This window comes from Lissotriton vulgaris, chromosome 12 (genome assembly GCF_964263255.1).
Source record: "Lissotriton vulgaris chromosome 12, aLisVul1.2, whole genome shotgun sequence".
NCBI classification, from domain to species: domain Eukaryota; kingdom Metazoa; phylum Chordata; class Amphibia; order Caudata; family Salamandridae; genus Lissotriton; species Lissotriton vulgaris.
Genome location: NC_141700.1, coordinates 171,060,664 through 171,077,888, shown reverse-complemented (window position 1 = coordinate 171,077,888; position 17,225 = coordinate 171,060,664). Strand labels below are relative to the sequence as shown.

Sequence of the window (17,225 nt, the reverse complement as noted above, 5' to 3'; positions counted from 1 at the left end):
CCGCAGGCAAAACGCGGCCGCCGGGTAGAACTACACTACCCAGGATCCCCTGGGACGCCGACCTCCGTGGTCCCCGGACTTCCGCGCCTGGAGGCGCTTAAATTCCAGCTGTCCCTCCCGCGTCGCGGGAGCGCGCGGGGCCGCGCCGGGCTAAGCCCGGGCAAAGGGCGGGCCCTCTGTGGCCCTCAGAGACACGAGGAGGACGGGACGGGGCCACTCCCTTTATATTTACCCATTCGTTACAACTTGAAGGTACTGTTCTTTGGTCCATTGGCCATTTCTCATTTGGGAACTGTGGGTACTGCTATCATTTCCGGGACTATCTGCTATTATTATTATTTTTTAACTATTGTGTTTGCTATGTGTCATTGACACCTGTATCTGTAGCCCTGCGCAACTACCCAAACCGCAGAACAGGGGTTAGTATCTGCCAGCATGTCCCCAAGAGGCACCCGCAGCAAAACTGCTGCCGCTGTGACTGGCCCCATTGACCTTTTTATATCTAAGGCCAATGATGCCATCAATCAGGGCATTAACCTATTAGAACGCAGGGTATCACAAGACCTGGCGCATGCCAAACGTTCCTCGCTTGGCCTCATTGCTACCGCCACTACACCTGCACAAGCTATGCCTAACAACATCAGACCCCTACTTGATGTTTGTGCTGACATACACACAATTCCCAGCGAGGTTAACCTCTCAGCCTCCATTCCCCTGTTAGACACAGACACCGACACCAGCACAGACCTGGAAAAAACGCCTGACTTACTAATTAACCCCTCTCCCAAAGCAAAATCTGCTGATAACTCCCGGCATGCTAGAGGTAGGCGAGAGGGGGCAGTTCAAAAACTGAAGTTACACGCACCCAAGCCCCGGGTCACTACGATCAGGAAATACGGCCGGGCACAAAGGAAACCTGGGAAAAATACCAACTTTGTCCCTGACAATAATCATAACGCGACTAAGGTTATGGTAATTTCCCAGAGGGATGATAGCGAAACTGTACAGCAGGGTAGAACAACAAACACTAATGGAAATATAGACAAATCATATGACCCCCTGTTGGAAAGACTGGGGGATTTATTAAGCATTTATTTATCCCCAATCGAAAATAGGCTTGCTCGATTAGAAAAACAGCTAGATGAATTGAGCAACCCTCTTAAGACTTTCCTAAAGGGAGGTCCTGCAACTAGCACAAAAAATAGTAACCCTACCAATATAGCAGGTCCCAAAACAACTATTTTACAAGTACCCCCAGCCGCCCCAAATAACGTAGCTAAAGTCGTACCTGTTGCGCCGGCCAATGACCCAATTACTAAACAAAAAACAGCAACACCCCACACTAATAGCAAATCCACAGACAAAAGGAAGGATCCTGGCACCAATACCACCACGAATACTACACTCCCAATTGCGAGCACCACAGGTCACCCTTCAGTTTCATCAAGCAATCCTATCTTGACCCAACCCACCCCAAAAACATCCAGACAAGTTCCTGCCCGCATTAATCTTCCCCCGGAATGCGGTGCATATGTATTAGTGTTAGTAAACGTTACCAAAGTAAGAGAGGATCAGGATGAAAATCCCACATCACTCAAAAATAAAACCCTGCACTGGCTAATTACCAACTGCAATTACCCGATTGATGGTGCAAGGGAGATTATTAACACACAGAGGGTGGGTTGGATTGGACCACTTAGGAAAAAATTTGAGGGTGACTGTGTCACTATTAGTTTTAGAAAACCACATTGGGCAGAGAAGACATTAGCTAACGCCCCTCTACCATCGCCATGGGAATTTAACACCACGCTCCTTCCCTTGGGATATTTTTACCGACACCTGATACCCCCAGAACAAGCTACGGTTAACTTTCCCAACAACTTCCCCACTAATTCACACCCAGAGATGAATTTTGGTGCAAGGGTCAAATCACCCCTTTTTGCCCAAAACCAGAACTTAAATGCCGCCTTTTCCAACAACCTCAATTGGCACCCACAACCTCCAATGCCAATCCTTACCCCCAACCATCCGCAGTACTTTCAAGCCCCAACTATGCACCTGAGCAATCACAGGGATAGGTCCTACTCAATCCCCAACCCATTCCAGTTTGCACAGATGACACAAGCTAGGCCAATGTACAATATCCCAACTTTCAATCGGTTCGACTATCTATCGTCATTAGACGAACAGGATTGACTGAGTACACCCCTAAATAAAGAATTATGCAACAATGCAAAAGCCTGTAACCAAGAGGATGCCACAATTATAAATTCACCTGCATCGCTCCATGTTAAAACAGCAGTTCCAGAAATTATATTGTCGGATAGCATTCCGGCCATTTCAAACGAACCAACTATTCATGATAATGGGAATACTAGGCGCACAATTATTAACCAGGGGTTCAAACACGGCCTATCAATACTAAGCTGGAATGTCGCAGGTTTAGAATCTAAGCTCTCTGACCCTGCATGGACCGAACTAATTAATGACATAGACATACTTATGTTCCAAGAGACTTGGGCTGTTGATAACCTGTATATTGAAGGCTACCACTGTTTCAGCCTGACATCTCCAAAACCTAGTTTTGGCCGAGCGGTGGGTGGACTCTTCACGGGGATTAGAATTTTGGCAGGCGGTATAATTAATGTTTTGAAGTCGGACAACCTTGCCAATTCCAACATTCAAATTCTGGAATATAAATTGAAATCAAAGACCACAATTTATTTAATTAATTTTTACAACAATGATTTTAATGGTGCACCGAACAAAAATGTTGTTGCTTTATCTAAGGTTTTAAACATGATTGATTGCTCTCTGTCAGTAGACACTAAGACTAGTATTCTGATCGGGGGAGATTTTAATGTGAAACTTATAGATAACTATGGATCCACTAATTTTGATCACTGTAATGACCGCAGGGGTTTGGAACTGATTAGCATACTCTCTGATTTTAATCTTGTTGATGTAATGAGTGTAGGGTATGATATGAATTTTCCCTATGCCCCTACGTTTAAGGGCAGGGATAACGGTTCAATTATCGACTACATTTTTACATCGCCTGTGCTAACGGACTGTTTAATCAAATCCACTGTGGTGCAAACGTCTTTCAGCGATCATAATCCTCTGTTTGCTATTTTTAACCTTGCACCCAGTCCGATTTTTATGAATTTAAATGGAGCAAGGGATATCACACCCTCAATTGACGGCCTTCGCCTTAAATGGAGAGGAATTGATTGTGGGGCCATTATAGATACGATTCGGGAGGCACATCCGGATTTATTGAAATGCCTCTCCTCCCCAAGTACAAATAATGAAGAACTGATTACTGATTTTGAAGCTTTATGCACCAATATAAAAAATCTCCTGTCAGTCCCACTCTCTACTGTCCACAAAGAGCCACGGTGGTTTGACACATCTTGCTCCGTGGCCAACAGAGAGCTAAGAAAGGCTCTCTCTGCCAATCCCAGGTGCAAGGACGTTGTTCGAGCTGCCAGGAAAAACTATAAAGACAAAACATCGAAAAGGAAGGCAGATTTGCTCTCCGATCACTGGGATAAGCTGGTTATCAGCGCCAATCTGGGTGGCAGTGGCCCTTTTTGGACGGCAGTTAGGAGAACGAGGGAAATGGGCAAAGAGCTTACAAAAATTAGTTGCAATATAACCAGCTCAGCCTGGGAGACCCATTTTTCTAATATTTATGCCGCCCCCTCTGATGAGCAACCTCTCCCTAATCTGAACCAAACAGCAGGCTTAGAGATCTCGGACTTAGAAGTCAGGAAAGATATCAAAGAAAGCCTAGGTAATAAGGCGCCCGGGCCGGACGGCCTCCCTATTGATATCATCAAATTTAACGTTGATCTTTGGACACCAATACTTTTAAACATTTTTAACAGTCTTCCACATGTAGCCATGCCCGCCACCTGGGCTACTAGTATTATTGTCCCCATCTACAAAAAGGGAGACAGATCTGACCCAGTAAACTACCGTCCCATCTCCCTCCTGGATAATACTCTAAAAATACTAGGACGAATAATCTATAACAGGGTACTGGAATGGGCGTCTGATTCTGACTTCTTAGACCCCTGCCAGATGGGGTTTAGGAGTGGGGTAGGAACCGTCGAGCAATGCCTAAACTTAAAATTGATAATAGATAAATACTGCATTGCTCGCTCATCCCCCGTTTACCTAGCTTTTATGGATCTTTCATCCGCATTCGATCTCGTGAATAGATCCAAGCTATGGTTAACCCTCCTGTCAAACGGTCTCGATGCCGCTCTTGTTAACTTCTTAGCCTATCTCCACACTGACTTGAAAGCTCGGGTACGTGTCGGGATGGGCGGAGAGGTATCGGGAGCCGTCAAGATAGGGAGGGGGGTGAGACAGGGGTGCGTTTTAGCACCCCTGCTGTTTATTATCTATATTAATGGCCTGTCCAACTGTTTAAAGAAAGCTACCCCTGATGTCCCAATTATTTTAGGAAATCCCTTGCCCGTACTTTTATATGCAGACGACGCTGTCCTTATGGCACGTACACCTAACGCTCTACGTCTGCTTGTACATAGTTTTGTACATTTTATGGAGGGACTGGATTTGAAAGTTAATTTTAAAAAGTCTTTTATCATGTCCTGTGGGCCGGGCAAAAGGAAACTCGGTACTATTCAAATTGGAACAGATAAACTTGAATCTGTCCATAAGTTCCCTTATCTGGGGTTGGTTTTCGCTGCGAACGGCTCTTGGAGTGGGCATGTGGCCCACGCCACGAGCAAGTTCTCGAAAGCCAACAACTCTGTCCTGAGTCTCCCCCGCCCAAAGAAAATCGGTGCCACTAAAGCTATTGTTAAACTTTTTAAACTACAGTGTTCCCCTGTTGCTACGTATGGAGCCGAAGTTTGGGGATCGGCCAGCAGCATTGGTATTCAAAGAGAGGAAAACCGTTTCTGCAGGAAATTGCTGGGAGTACCAATTTCCTCTTCCAATTTCATCTGTCATAATGAACTTAACCTCCCTTCTATAAACGACTTTATTAAAGCAAGACCAGCACTCTTTTGGATCAGAATCTGGAGGAATGAGGCTGCTGCCCTTACGCAAAACATCATTAGGGACTGCCTTAATAGTGAAAATGGCATGCAGATCCCCTGGTTTAAAGAAGTTTTTAAAATATTTAATGAAATTGGTAGAGGTATTTTGTTTACTGAGCCAACGGCTATTGAACCAAAGGACAAATATGAGGTCCAAAAGGCACTGTATGCACTTTACCGTAATGAACGGCTTGGAATTGAACTACAGAAATCAGGGGTTAAAAAATACATCGGTAATGGTCTTTGTATGCAAATCATGCCACCCTATTTATCACTGCCTATGTCAAATTGGGAACGATCTCTACTATTTCGTCTAAGGGCAGGAACTGTGAAATTTTTGCTCTCTTTTCCTCTGGGGTATCAACACCATACTGACCTTACCCCCTGCCCTTGTGACGGTACAAGCACTCAAGACGATTTGCACTTTCTGTTTTTCTGCAAATTTTATGTGAGATATACCAAATGGCTTTTAACCCCATATTTTAGAAAACTTAGACCTCTTACACTTCAGGATTCCTATATGCTGCTGCTCACCCTGGACAATGATGAACTGACATTTCGCACTAGCACTTTTCTAAGACTAGCCATACGTGCACGCAAGACTATGGAAAGTCCTTGAAATCAGATTCAGTCAAAAATACTACTGCTAAAACCTTATAAGTTAATGAAATTTATTGTCTAATCGCTGTATGATTTGCTTTGTCATTATGAGATGTAAATTATTTAACTGTCTTGTATTATGTGAATGTATATGTTCTTTGATGTGTTCGGTACTTTTATGAATTTTAACAAATTCGAATAAAGGTCTTTTGAAACTTGAAACAGTTAGTTAACACTGTAGCAATCATATCCGTTTTGGAGAGACCTAGGCTGGCTTTCTTAGCCAGTTTGATTAATGGGATGTATTTCCATGTAATACAGCTTTAAAATATGTATTCTTATTTTAATAGGATTATTATTTATATTTTTAGCCGTTTTAGTGATCTACGACAGATAATTAGTTTCTTGCAAGCTGCTTCAACAATTCCAGAGCATTCATTTTCAATCGATGCCCCTTCCTGTAATCTCACATCTTGTATGGGCCTCAGATGTTCCAAATCTGTCCAGGGCCCCACAAACCCTAGGACCTGCATCCTTGTCCTTGTCAGCCTTAACACGGTGTACATACAGCAGGGAGGGAGGAGGCTCGAAAAACTCGTTTGTAATCTGTTACTCTTCAACCCCCATTCACTGTGGTTAGCTCTAGAATGGGATTTTTGGAGCTTCAGGGTAATGGTGCCATGTAGGGAGTGCTGGTCTGGGAGTTCAAGGGGCCCTTTGGTAGCCACATTGGTTCGGGGGAAGAGTTAAAGTATCCTTAACGTATTCTATGACATGCAAACTGAGGGCCCTGACTGACTGCAAGACTGACCTAGAGTACTCCCTCCTCCACCTATTACTGGTACACAAATAAAAGTTGTGTAAGTTCCGGAGTGGGGCATGAGCGTAGCTCCCGATTAATGACCAAAACTTTGCTTTCAGCGTCTATCTATGTATGGTTCTCAGAAGGTAACCCATCCCTAAATTCAATCACCAATGCCTTGTTTCCAGGTCTATTTTAGCAAGAGAATCGCATGTTTCAGCCAAAAACTTTCTGAAAGAAATTGAACATACTTTTATTTTAGGTCTAGTTACTTTGGAAGCTGTACGGGTTAACTGTGTTTTTTGTGTTAACCATAGCTTTAGCATTTTCATGATAGTTTTCGAGATCACTTAGTTTGTAATACTTAGGCAACCTCAAGTATCTGCCTGTATCAGGAGACCTTACCGTAGTCCCTAGTCAGTTCAGATAAGATAAGCGATTTCAGAATACAAACCGTGAAAGTTGCTAAACCATTAAATGGGCGTAGACTTGATGGGGCATTCCTGGAAGTCCAGAGTCTATTCTTAATCTTTAGCCTTTGTTTTTTATTCACAGGAAAGTTATGACTTCCAGAGTTTGTTTTCAGTTTCGTGGAGTTATTAAAACGTTAAGATTAAAGGCATCAGGCCCGTAAAGACAGTGGGGTGAATAATTTTTCAGGCATATATTCCGTGCTTGCCAGATTCGGGCAGGAGACTACCGATCTTTGATGCCAGAAATGGCTTTCTTTTAGGTGTCGCCCGCCTTAAATTACCTCTGTTAAAATATGTCAATGAGGAAAAAAAATTACCCTGATTATTATTAATATTTTTTTTTCTTTTTCTCAAAAGCTCCCACTTCGAAAATGTTGACGTATATTTATACTTTGAGCATGACCAACAATTCTCTGGCCGAAGGCTTGAAAAAAAACAGCAAAAATACCATCTCTTGCACACTTTCCTTATGCCCCACATACTAAACTATTGGAAATTTAAAAAAACAAATGATGTTTTTTAACTGTTTCTAGTTCTTAGTTGCATATAGTTCATTGTCGTGGATATTGTGTTCCCATGATTTGTATTAAGCGTGTGTGAGTCAGCAATGCCATTACTTTAATATTGGGTGGGAAGGAATAGGTTTTCTGACAGTTACTCTGTACATCCGTCCAGTGTTACAACATGCCCCTGCTTTAAGCCATTTGCAACCATGATTGTACATGTAGATTCATACTTCTGGCTAGGTCTCTGATTCAGTTATTTAATTGCAGAATTGTAACAAAAGCGTGTAAATCTAAGGTAGTTCCACATTCTCTGAGTTTGGACCACAAAGTAACTCCAACAAAGTATATGATAATATAAGTTTAATTGTACTTTCACAAGAGTGATGCGGGTGGCTTGTAGTGTTTGGGCATCCTGTATTTGTATTTTTTACATTAAAAATAAAAAAATAGAAAAAGGTCTGTCACAGATCCTTCTCTCTTGCTTCGGCACAACGGTTATATAGACCAGTGTTTATTCAAAATACGGCCCGAGGGGCCACATGCGGTCCTCCTGACCTTTACATGTGGCACTGGTCCACAGAAGCACTGGGCTGTTGTTCACTCCACACAGCATTAACATTGAGAAACATTTTAAATAAACGGGTACGCCTTTATTTACAGCTTAACGATAAATGAGTCTCTTAACTTAAGGAACACCTTCATTTTTAAAGGACTCTTGCAACACACATATAAAAACGATAACGTCTCTTCAAAAATGTATTTCATTAACATAAAGAAGCGTTTCTTCTTAGTACACCAGATAATACCAGTACATTGCGATTAAATGATAGTTTGCAAACATGAATTTAGAAAACATTCATGCTTCTCCCCCACCTTGGCAACAATGCAAATAGTGAACTAAGTGGAAAGTCAGGTATGTTCATCGACTGAATGGCCTTGGTTGCTATCATACATGTACAACATTGTAGTTTATCAAAATAAACACAACAGAAGGTTTTCTACAGCACACATTGTGAAGTCCTGTATTTCAAGGTGCCCTTATATGCGATAATCAAGGAAATGGAGGGAAAGTGAAATAAAACTGTTGCCTAGGATCACACAATTTGGTCAAGTATGGAAGCCACGATTAATGCCAGGTATTCTGGTTTCACAATTTGCGATTCAGCTTTTATATGTACATGCTTCCCCTATGCCCATTTTGCGTTCTCCACACACCTGCCACCCTGCTGGCATCATTGCGGCCCTCGGTCACTCAACAGGCCAAACGGTTTGGCCGCCTGGAAAATGTTTGTGTGTGCTCATGTTATAGACTATACACTAGCAGGACATTTGCTCCGTATTTGTCCCCTATTTTTGCCTTTAACTGTGACAAAAGCCACGCACAGACAAGGGGCCTTTATTCAGGAAGGTAAACGTACAGTTTTGGCGTAAGTTTACAAATGTTCTGCTATTCAAAAACTATGAGTGTAGTTTTATGTGTAGTATCTTTGACTGTGGAAAATTCAGCACATTAAAACATAGGACAGTCTCTGCAGGCGTAAAGATACTACATGTAAAACTGCACTCTTAGTTTGTGAATACCAAAAAAACCCCAGTAAATGTAAACCAAAAGCGTCCTAGGGGACTGACCTTTGCAGCATAGGTGGTAGGGGACGAGAGGTAGGAGGATCAACAGTTACAACCCAACCCTTCAAGCCTTTAACATTTACAATTGTAAAGGCCTAATTCGTGCATTGTATTTGTTTGCCTTACAAAATGCATAGCGATCTGAACGTGAGCAGTGTGAGACTCTAACACTAAATTGCCTTTCCCATCACTGCTTGAAAAGTCAAATTTGCAGGCCAACACACAACTTCTGGCTTATGATTTGAAACATATGACCTTCAGATGGCAACAGCCTTCCCCTGATTGGCTTTCTGTAGCCTAATCTATTTTTTATTTGACAATAATCCGTGTACTACAAATGAAAGTCTCAGGATATTTTGAGACCAGAATCCTCTTGCTGTTGAAAAACTACTTGAATATTTGGGATCTCCTAAATAACCGTGGCCTCTCAAAGTCCAGTCCAGTCCAGTCCAGTTATACTTGTTCACACTGCCAGACCACGTGCATCACTATTCCCTTTTCCTTGTTGTGAACTCTTCGCTTGACAACAGCTGATGAACCCTATTTCTTCAGACAAATTATTGTGCAATATTTCTGGAAGACCCACTTCTTTAAAATTGAACTCTGATTCTGATCTACGGCTGGTGAGTAACTACTACCAAGAATATCCTTATAGTGCGGTTCACATATTATCATGCTTAATTCTTTTGACCTATTTACCTGACACTCTGATATAGTTGATGCATGGAATGGCTGAAGAAGCCTGTAGACGTTGGAGGCCGAGAATATGCTCTTGTGTTTTACAAAATTGAGTTGGGAGTAGCCATTTTACCACTTCTGGACCAATAGACCCCAAAGAGCTGCACAAAGATCGGTGAGCCGATTTGTTTCTGAACTGTTGTTCGAGTGTCGACAATGGAACAAATGAGTGATCTATTTGTCTAATCCCTGTGGGATTGCAGTGTCCTAGTGTTATTGGACTGTGAAAGTCGAGATGCTTCATAACCGTATATTCATTTGACCAAAGAGTTCTAGTTCATTCTTTCTCCCATCCAATCCCCCCAATCCCTATATTCTTTTTTTGAACTTTTATTTTTTTGGAGAAAGAGACACATGGTAATTGGTTTTAAAACAAAGTGTTCAAATGGGTGTTGATTGAATAGTGATAGCAAGTGTCTGTGTGTCGAAAGAGGGGTTTTTAGAAAGAGAAAAAAGTTTTATTTTAGTTACACGTAGCTTTCTTTGGCCTACCAAATTTTTTATAAACCAATTTTTTCCGTTTTAAACAAGGTATTGACAAAGTAATACAATACAGCATGTTAGGAAAAGCCTTTGTCAAATAGCATGTTATGCATTATTACATTAAGCAGACCCATATTTGCCAAAGTACCCCCAATGTTGTACCTGAAGGGGCAAACCCAGGTATTGTGCAGACACTCCAATTTGGCACACCTATCTATTGTTCTTCGGTACTTAAACACTGGAGGTGCAGTTGAGGACTTCAAATATTTGGTGATAGTCCTTTTATCCTCCGCAGCACGGATACCCACCAGAGTCTGCTCACCCTATTTTGCCACTGAGATATTCAAATATCCCCAAAAGAGCAGCATGTGCTGTCATAGAACAGGTCCAGACCACATACAAATTAGCCTCTTCTGACCTACTTCGCAAACTGAAGCAAACCTGTCATTGGAACACAATCTTATCAAGGTGAAGTAAGTAGTATGTAAGTAATAATGTTGTATTCGTCTTATTCTGGAAAAAGATGACTGTTTCTTCAGGTGCTGTCCTGGCATCCATACAGTTACTTTAGTCGAGAAGTCCCACTCAACCTTCCTACTTGTCCTTGAGACTGGTAAATATATCTGGTGCATTCATTACAATGATTTATATATTCATGAGATGCCACTCACACCCATTGGGCCATGGGGCAACTTGGCCTCTTGCTGGTTATACTCCAGCATATCAAGTATTCTGTTTTGATTATCTGCATGGGCAAGTGAGCATTTGTAAAATTGAATTTTCTGTTGGCTTTAATAAAAAAAAAAATTAACAAAAAGATTGTGAGTTTCTTTAAGTTGGAGGAAGGTAGACAAGTATGTTTCTTCAAATAGTACTTTGAAAGGGGAGTTGACCTTTCTAGGTAAATAGCCTATTCATTTTTTTTAAAGCAAAATGTCTGTTTCTAAGTGGATTGAAGACAAATGTAACTTCTACAGTTGCGGTAAGAAGTACTGGATTGTTTGTTTTTCCACAAAGCCTTCACTTCAGCAAAGGAGATTGTTTAGTTGTTATTGGGAACTACATTTTCTGATGGCTAGGCTCTTTTTTTCTGGTTACGTCACCAATATTCCAGAAACCGCAAATAGCTATCGTCTCTCAACTATAGTGGAAGTATCGGGATTGGCGAGGATTTTGACTGTACAGATTTAGCTCATAGATTCATACGTGTTTCATTTTTATAATTTAGAAGAATTTATGAAAGTTTTTAAAGCATTACCACACTAAGCAAATAAAGTGATTGTGAGAGGGCAAAGTCTTCAAGGCAAGCTCACCATCAGGAATTTCCTTTATAATCACACAGTAACTGGCCAGTCTTCCTTCCCTTTTTTCCAATCAATTCCCACCTCTACTTGTCATTGAGTCTGGAAGCAGTGACTCAAGGTGGAATGACCATTTATGTTGCAGCACTACATGTGAGTAGAGCCGGTTTATAAAAATTGTAGGCTTACACTGGCTCCCATACAATGCTTATCTGCTACAATTTACCTATTCCTTTTATCAAATTTAGTTCAGTGTATAGGCGCACTGTCAAAATATTTTAGTTACTTTTTCATGTTTTAGGTGTTTTAAAAAAAAAAATCCTCTAGGAACCTAAAGTGCGTACAATTCAAATGAGAGAATGGTCTCACATGCTGTGGCATAGTTGATGCATGGAAAAGATTAGCAGCATAATAATATTACCTCTATATTTATCCTTGTAAAGCCCTAATCTTCTAGTCTAGGGGTTGAAATGTGTTGGCTATACCGCTAGATTCTTAAATCTTGCAAAATCATGGGTAATACATAATCCAGCTGTCTCCAAAAAGCCTAAAAGTACATTTTTAACATGGAAATCTTCCCAGACACATTGGATTTTTGAAATGTTAGTGTATTTTACCATCACAATCCTGTATATGCTAAAGTATGCTGAAACATAATGGAGCAATTTATTTATGAGCAGCTTTTACCAGCTGTCTTGAAACTTACTTTCCTTATGTAGAACATTCATGCCATACTAATGAAAGTTTAATTTTATGAGCATGTAGCTGCACTTAACATTTACCAGATAACAAAATAAAAGCGGGTACACACTGATAAAAAGGGAAGAAAAAAAACATGCAATGGTTTCAGAAAATGAAAGCTTTAAATATGAAGGGGGCTCTGTCTATATTGACAATAAGATCAATGGGCAACTAAAACCGAAAGGAATTTGGACTTTAAAAAATACGTTGGGGTAGCTTAAATTACTGCAGTCTGATTCACAGAGGATTCCGGGCAATAATGTTCAGCTGTTCTGCAGTGGGTTGGAAAGATGATGCATCCTTGCATTGGAAAACATCTCTTCTTGCAGCATGTTCAAGATGTAGTCCTTCTGGTGCTCTCTTGCCCTGGCCTTTGATCGAGTAGAAGAGTCTCCTTTTTCAAATGATCTGTATCAAGTAGAATGATGTTTAGTGTTCACTGTCGAATGGTATAAGGCAATGCTGCTCCATCACAGACCGTGCTAAGCGAGACTGCTTTAATCCTCCTTTGATGACCTTGCAGTCCCTGATGGCAATGTTCTATGTATAAAATATTGTAAGAGGCACTAAAAAATGGCCAACCAGATCTGGCTCCGAATAGGCACTCTGTTGCAGGCTTAAATGTATGTATGTATGTATGTATGTATTTATTGCTTATTGAGCGCAGCTGTCACCCAAAGGGTATCCTGGCGCTGAGACCTATCCATGCATCTATTACATAAGCTACATTACTCTGGGGAACAAGTAAGTTTTAAGGTCCTTTTTAAAAGTAGGCAGATCAGGGCGACTCCTCAATGCCAGAGGGAGAGTATTCCACAGCGTGGCAGCCGTAAAACTAAAAGCGCGACCACCCATTCTCATTCTATTGATTTTAGGGACTTTTACCAGGAACGCCGAAGACGATCTTAGAGGTCTGGCTGCCTGATACCAGAGGAAGAGATTCTGAAGAGGTATTGGTCCCAGTCCATGCAGGGCCCTAAAAACAAGGCAGAGAGCTTTAAACGCAATTCTCTGCTGGACTGGGAGCCAATGCAAATCGGCCAAAGCTGCCGATGAAGAGGCGGACCGCGGTCGAGACAAGGCCAATTTAGCGGACATATTCTGGATCCTTTGGAGCTTTAGGACCAGAATCTTCGGGGCACCCAGAAGTAGTGCGTTGCAGTAGTCGATCCTACTGAGAATGGAACTACGCACTACCTCAGCTCTGGAGCCCCGTGGGAGAAGTGGCAAGATTTTCCGTAGAGCATGGAGCAAACCCATACACGTTGCTGCCGTCTTGTTTACGGAGGCATCAAGCTGTATATTTGGTTCGAATAGAACTCCCAGGTTGCGAGCTGACTCTGCCGCCTCCACCGAGCCCGGGATGGACACTGGCCAAAAATCGTCCGGTAGTGTACGGGGAGTTCGGTCCAAGGAGCAGTAGAGTACCTCTGTTTTTGACCCATTGAATTGCAACGCAGTGCAGCTTGTCATGAAGTGTCTGATATCAAATAGTATATTTTAAGGTAATCTCCCTTTTAGTATTGAGTGTTTTTTATCAATGAGAGTTAGATGGCATTACAGAAGGGATTTTTCTTGTATCTGAGGTGGTTTCTAGCTAGAGCTTCGTATTTAAATGCTTGGGTGATAAACTCACACTAAAGTAAGAAAGTTAATCTAGATTAGTTCTTCAGCAACCCACTACAATACCGTGCTGGGGTTTTGAGGGAAACTAGCCATTCAGCTGTGGTTTGTATATCCCAAGGGGTTATTACACTAGGGTGCTCCTTGGAATGCACCCAAATTAGGACTTTCCTCCAGTATATACCTGGGTTTGTCAATTCATGGGTGTCTGGACTTGAGCACTTAATATGTTGTATTTTACTGAATCATCTGATGTGGAAATGTTTTTCTGTTATTTTGTTTATTTTCACTGCACCCAAAAATCTTTTTGAGTAAATTGGTGTCCTTTTAGATATATTCTATTAAAAATACTGTTGGTATAGGTTCCTGCAGTATCACCTGTGGGTTTTTACCATCGCATTTGTAATCTTCTTCCTTTGAGATTCTTGTTTCCCCTCTCTATTTAAGGGTTCACAGTTTGGTAGGGCTGAAGGAATTGCATTCAGTGAACGCTGCTGACTTGAGCTTCTCATTGGATTGACAACCCAGATGACGTTGGGTGTGCATTGATGTTTCTTCACTCTGGACTGTAATAACAGTCTAATTATAATTGAGAACCCAATATTTAAAGTTTTCGGTGTTTTCGGTTTCCCAAAGTATAGGCAGTATTTTTTTGGCTTAGCCCTGGAAACATCATCTCAGGAAAGTGGGCTTCTTGCATATTTTGTGCTCCTGTAGCTTAACAGTAGTTTGGGCAACAGACCCTTGGAGTCCACGTTTTAGGCCTGAGAACAAGTGGGAGCAGGCCCCGCCTTTGGAGTTCTACTTACAGGCTTCAATGGGAGGTACAAAAGGGGGTGGTGATGGACAGAGCATCTGAACGAATCAAACACTCACATCCAGTCAACAGATCTGGGTTTAATCCATCCATTCAATGGGAGGCACAGCCCTTCTTCTTTCTTCTATAAGTGCACTAGTGTTCTGAAGAGTGTTCTCAGGCCTAGCACTAGCCTGTGGGTGGCTTGTGCTCCCTCCCCACCACCAATCTGGGAAAGTTCCCAAGAGTAATCCTACCTACCCCTTGTGCCCTACTGTAAACTATCCCACACCACCCTTCTCTAACTAAAATCAAGATGGCAGGACTTTTCCTCTCATGAGCAGAGCTGTTGTGCCTACCCTAGAGCTGTGCTATGGAAATGAGCAACCCTTTCTCTGTTATCACTCAAAACTGGTTCTTGGGGCAGCTACTCCCCACTGTGATTGGTACTCGGTTGGCCAGAAGGACAAATGTAGGGGGTAGTCCCAGGTGGTAGACTGCCTATTACAGGATAGGCCTATTTGAAAATAATTCTGTTTCTGGACGCCACCCAGATGGTCATCCTGTCAGTGGGAGGGAACACCTCCCCACACCCTAGGTATTTTTCTCAGCTCTGTGGGCAAGTTCACACTTTATCAAGCAGCTATTCAGCTTCGTCGTGGCAGTTGAATCCCTGTCTCTTATGAGTTCCTTAATTTTCTTAAGGTTCTGTCCCTTTTCTCAAAATGTAAGATTCCCCAAACCACCCCCCCTTTGTTAACCTGTTAACCTCTTCGACGCTGATGACGGCTCCCGACCGTCATGAGTCACGGTGGGCGTGTGCTGATGACGGCCGGGAGCAGTCATGCCCGCAATCGGAATGCTCAGCACTGCGGCGGAATTCGCACCGCAGTGATGAGGATACATTTTCACTCCTATATTTAAATTATGTTAATAGTGCCGAACTGTGAAAAGATAAATAATGGAGGGTAGAGCAACATTCTATACTTCTCTTTTCCATCAAAATGTTTTGGTGCTTGAATATTTCTTCTTTGGTGGATGAGAACGTCCTCAGGACAACAGGCACCTGACATCAACTATTGCAGAAAGTCCCTGTTCATACAGCATTCTATGCAAGCACACTCCATATATACCTTTTTGTTTTTGTGTAAACATTGGAGACTCTTTCCTTCAGCATAGAACAGGTACACCTTGGGTATAAATAGTGTAATCTTGCCTCCAACAGAGAGCAAATAAAGTTAGGGCAGGAAACACTTTCCCCATCATTACAGGACGCATACAAATTAAGCAGCAGCAGTGCAAGTTTTACTTACTCATAGAATAGGTACACGATGGCAGCAGCAAAACAAGCTTCCTGTTCTCACCGGATAGCAAGTGCAATCTTCCATTCTCAGCAGAACAGGGCAGGCAAGTAAAAGCTTTCATCGCTTACAGAACATGCACAGTTAAGCATGAGTGACATGTAGGTTATAGACCAGTCTCTGGAGAGGGTGCTTAACGCATAGAGTGGAATTTATTGGTAGGTAAGTGAGTAACTATGGAGTTCTGGCACCATTTTCACTTAGATGAAATTCCACTTGAACATCCTGAAAGGCTCAAGATTTTCACTTATTGTGAAGTAGCAGTTAAATTGTAGGTCATTGTTATTTGGAACAGCCTGGTCTCAGCCTAAGTACCAATGTTCTGTATCGGCACAAGGATGGCAACTCTTCTGTTTTTGGCACTGCTCTTGTTAACCATGTTGAGAGCTACCAGTGGTGTAAATATTCACTAATTAAAGGTGGTGCATGATTGGTGAATCTTTTTGTACTTCACTTAATTTTTGCTTTTCTTTAAGAAAGACTTGCTTCGCTTTACAGTACCTTTTTATTAGCAATTACTGGGACAAGGATAAGGAATGTAGCGATAATGCACAAGTTATTTATTAGTAATCTTCATTATCCACAGTCCTGCTAGTATTCGCCACAGTCATTCAATTGAAGCTGAACTTCATTCAACTTGGTATGTTCAGAAAGTAGTTTGGGTGCGTAATCCCTTTATTACATCTAGGCCTGGGTGGTAAATTCCGTTCCGCTCGCGGAATTTGGGTAATTTCGCATTCAGCGGAGAACGCAAAATTGACCAAAATTCTGCGTTCCCCGACTTTGTGAATTTTTTGCTTGTTTGCGTTCTTAAAATGCGTGTTAGCAAGATATTTTCCCCCGAGCATGCAAACAGCAATTGCGAGCAGGAAAAAGCATCGCAAACGAGCAATTCCGCGTGTTCGCGGAATTTCTGCGTGTTCGCAGAGATTTTACCATTTCGCGGAGATTTGCGTAGCACGATTACACAAATTACGCCCACCCCTAATTACATCCAGCAGATGGGCGGAGTTGTCCTTTAATTCCGGTTTCTGACTCCTATCTGAGGTGAAGACACCTAATGACTAACGACTGTGAGGAGGGCAAGTAGGACCAAA

At 42.0% G+C, this 17,225-nt stretch overlaps 1 protein-coding gene across 2 annotated transcripts in view; it reads left to right on the top strand.

The window, feature by feature from the left end:
• The window catches only part of C12H19orf12 (chromosome 12 C19orf12 homolog), a 69,787-nt gene that overhangs the window by 50,796 nt on the left and 1,766 nt on the right, over nucleotides 1-17,225 (top strand). The window lies entirely within an intron of this gene.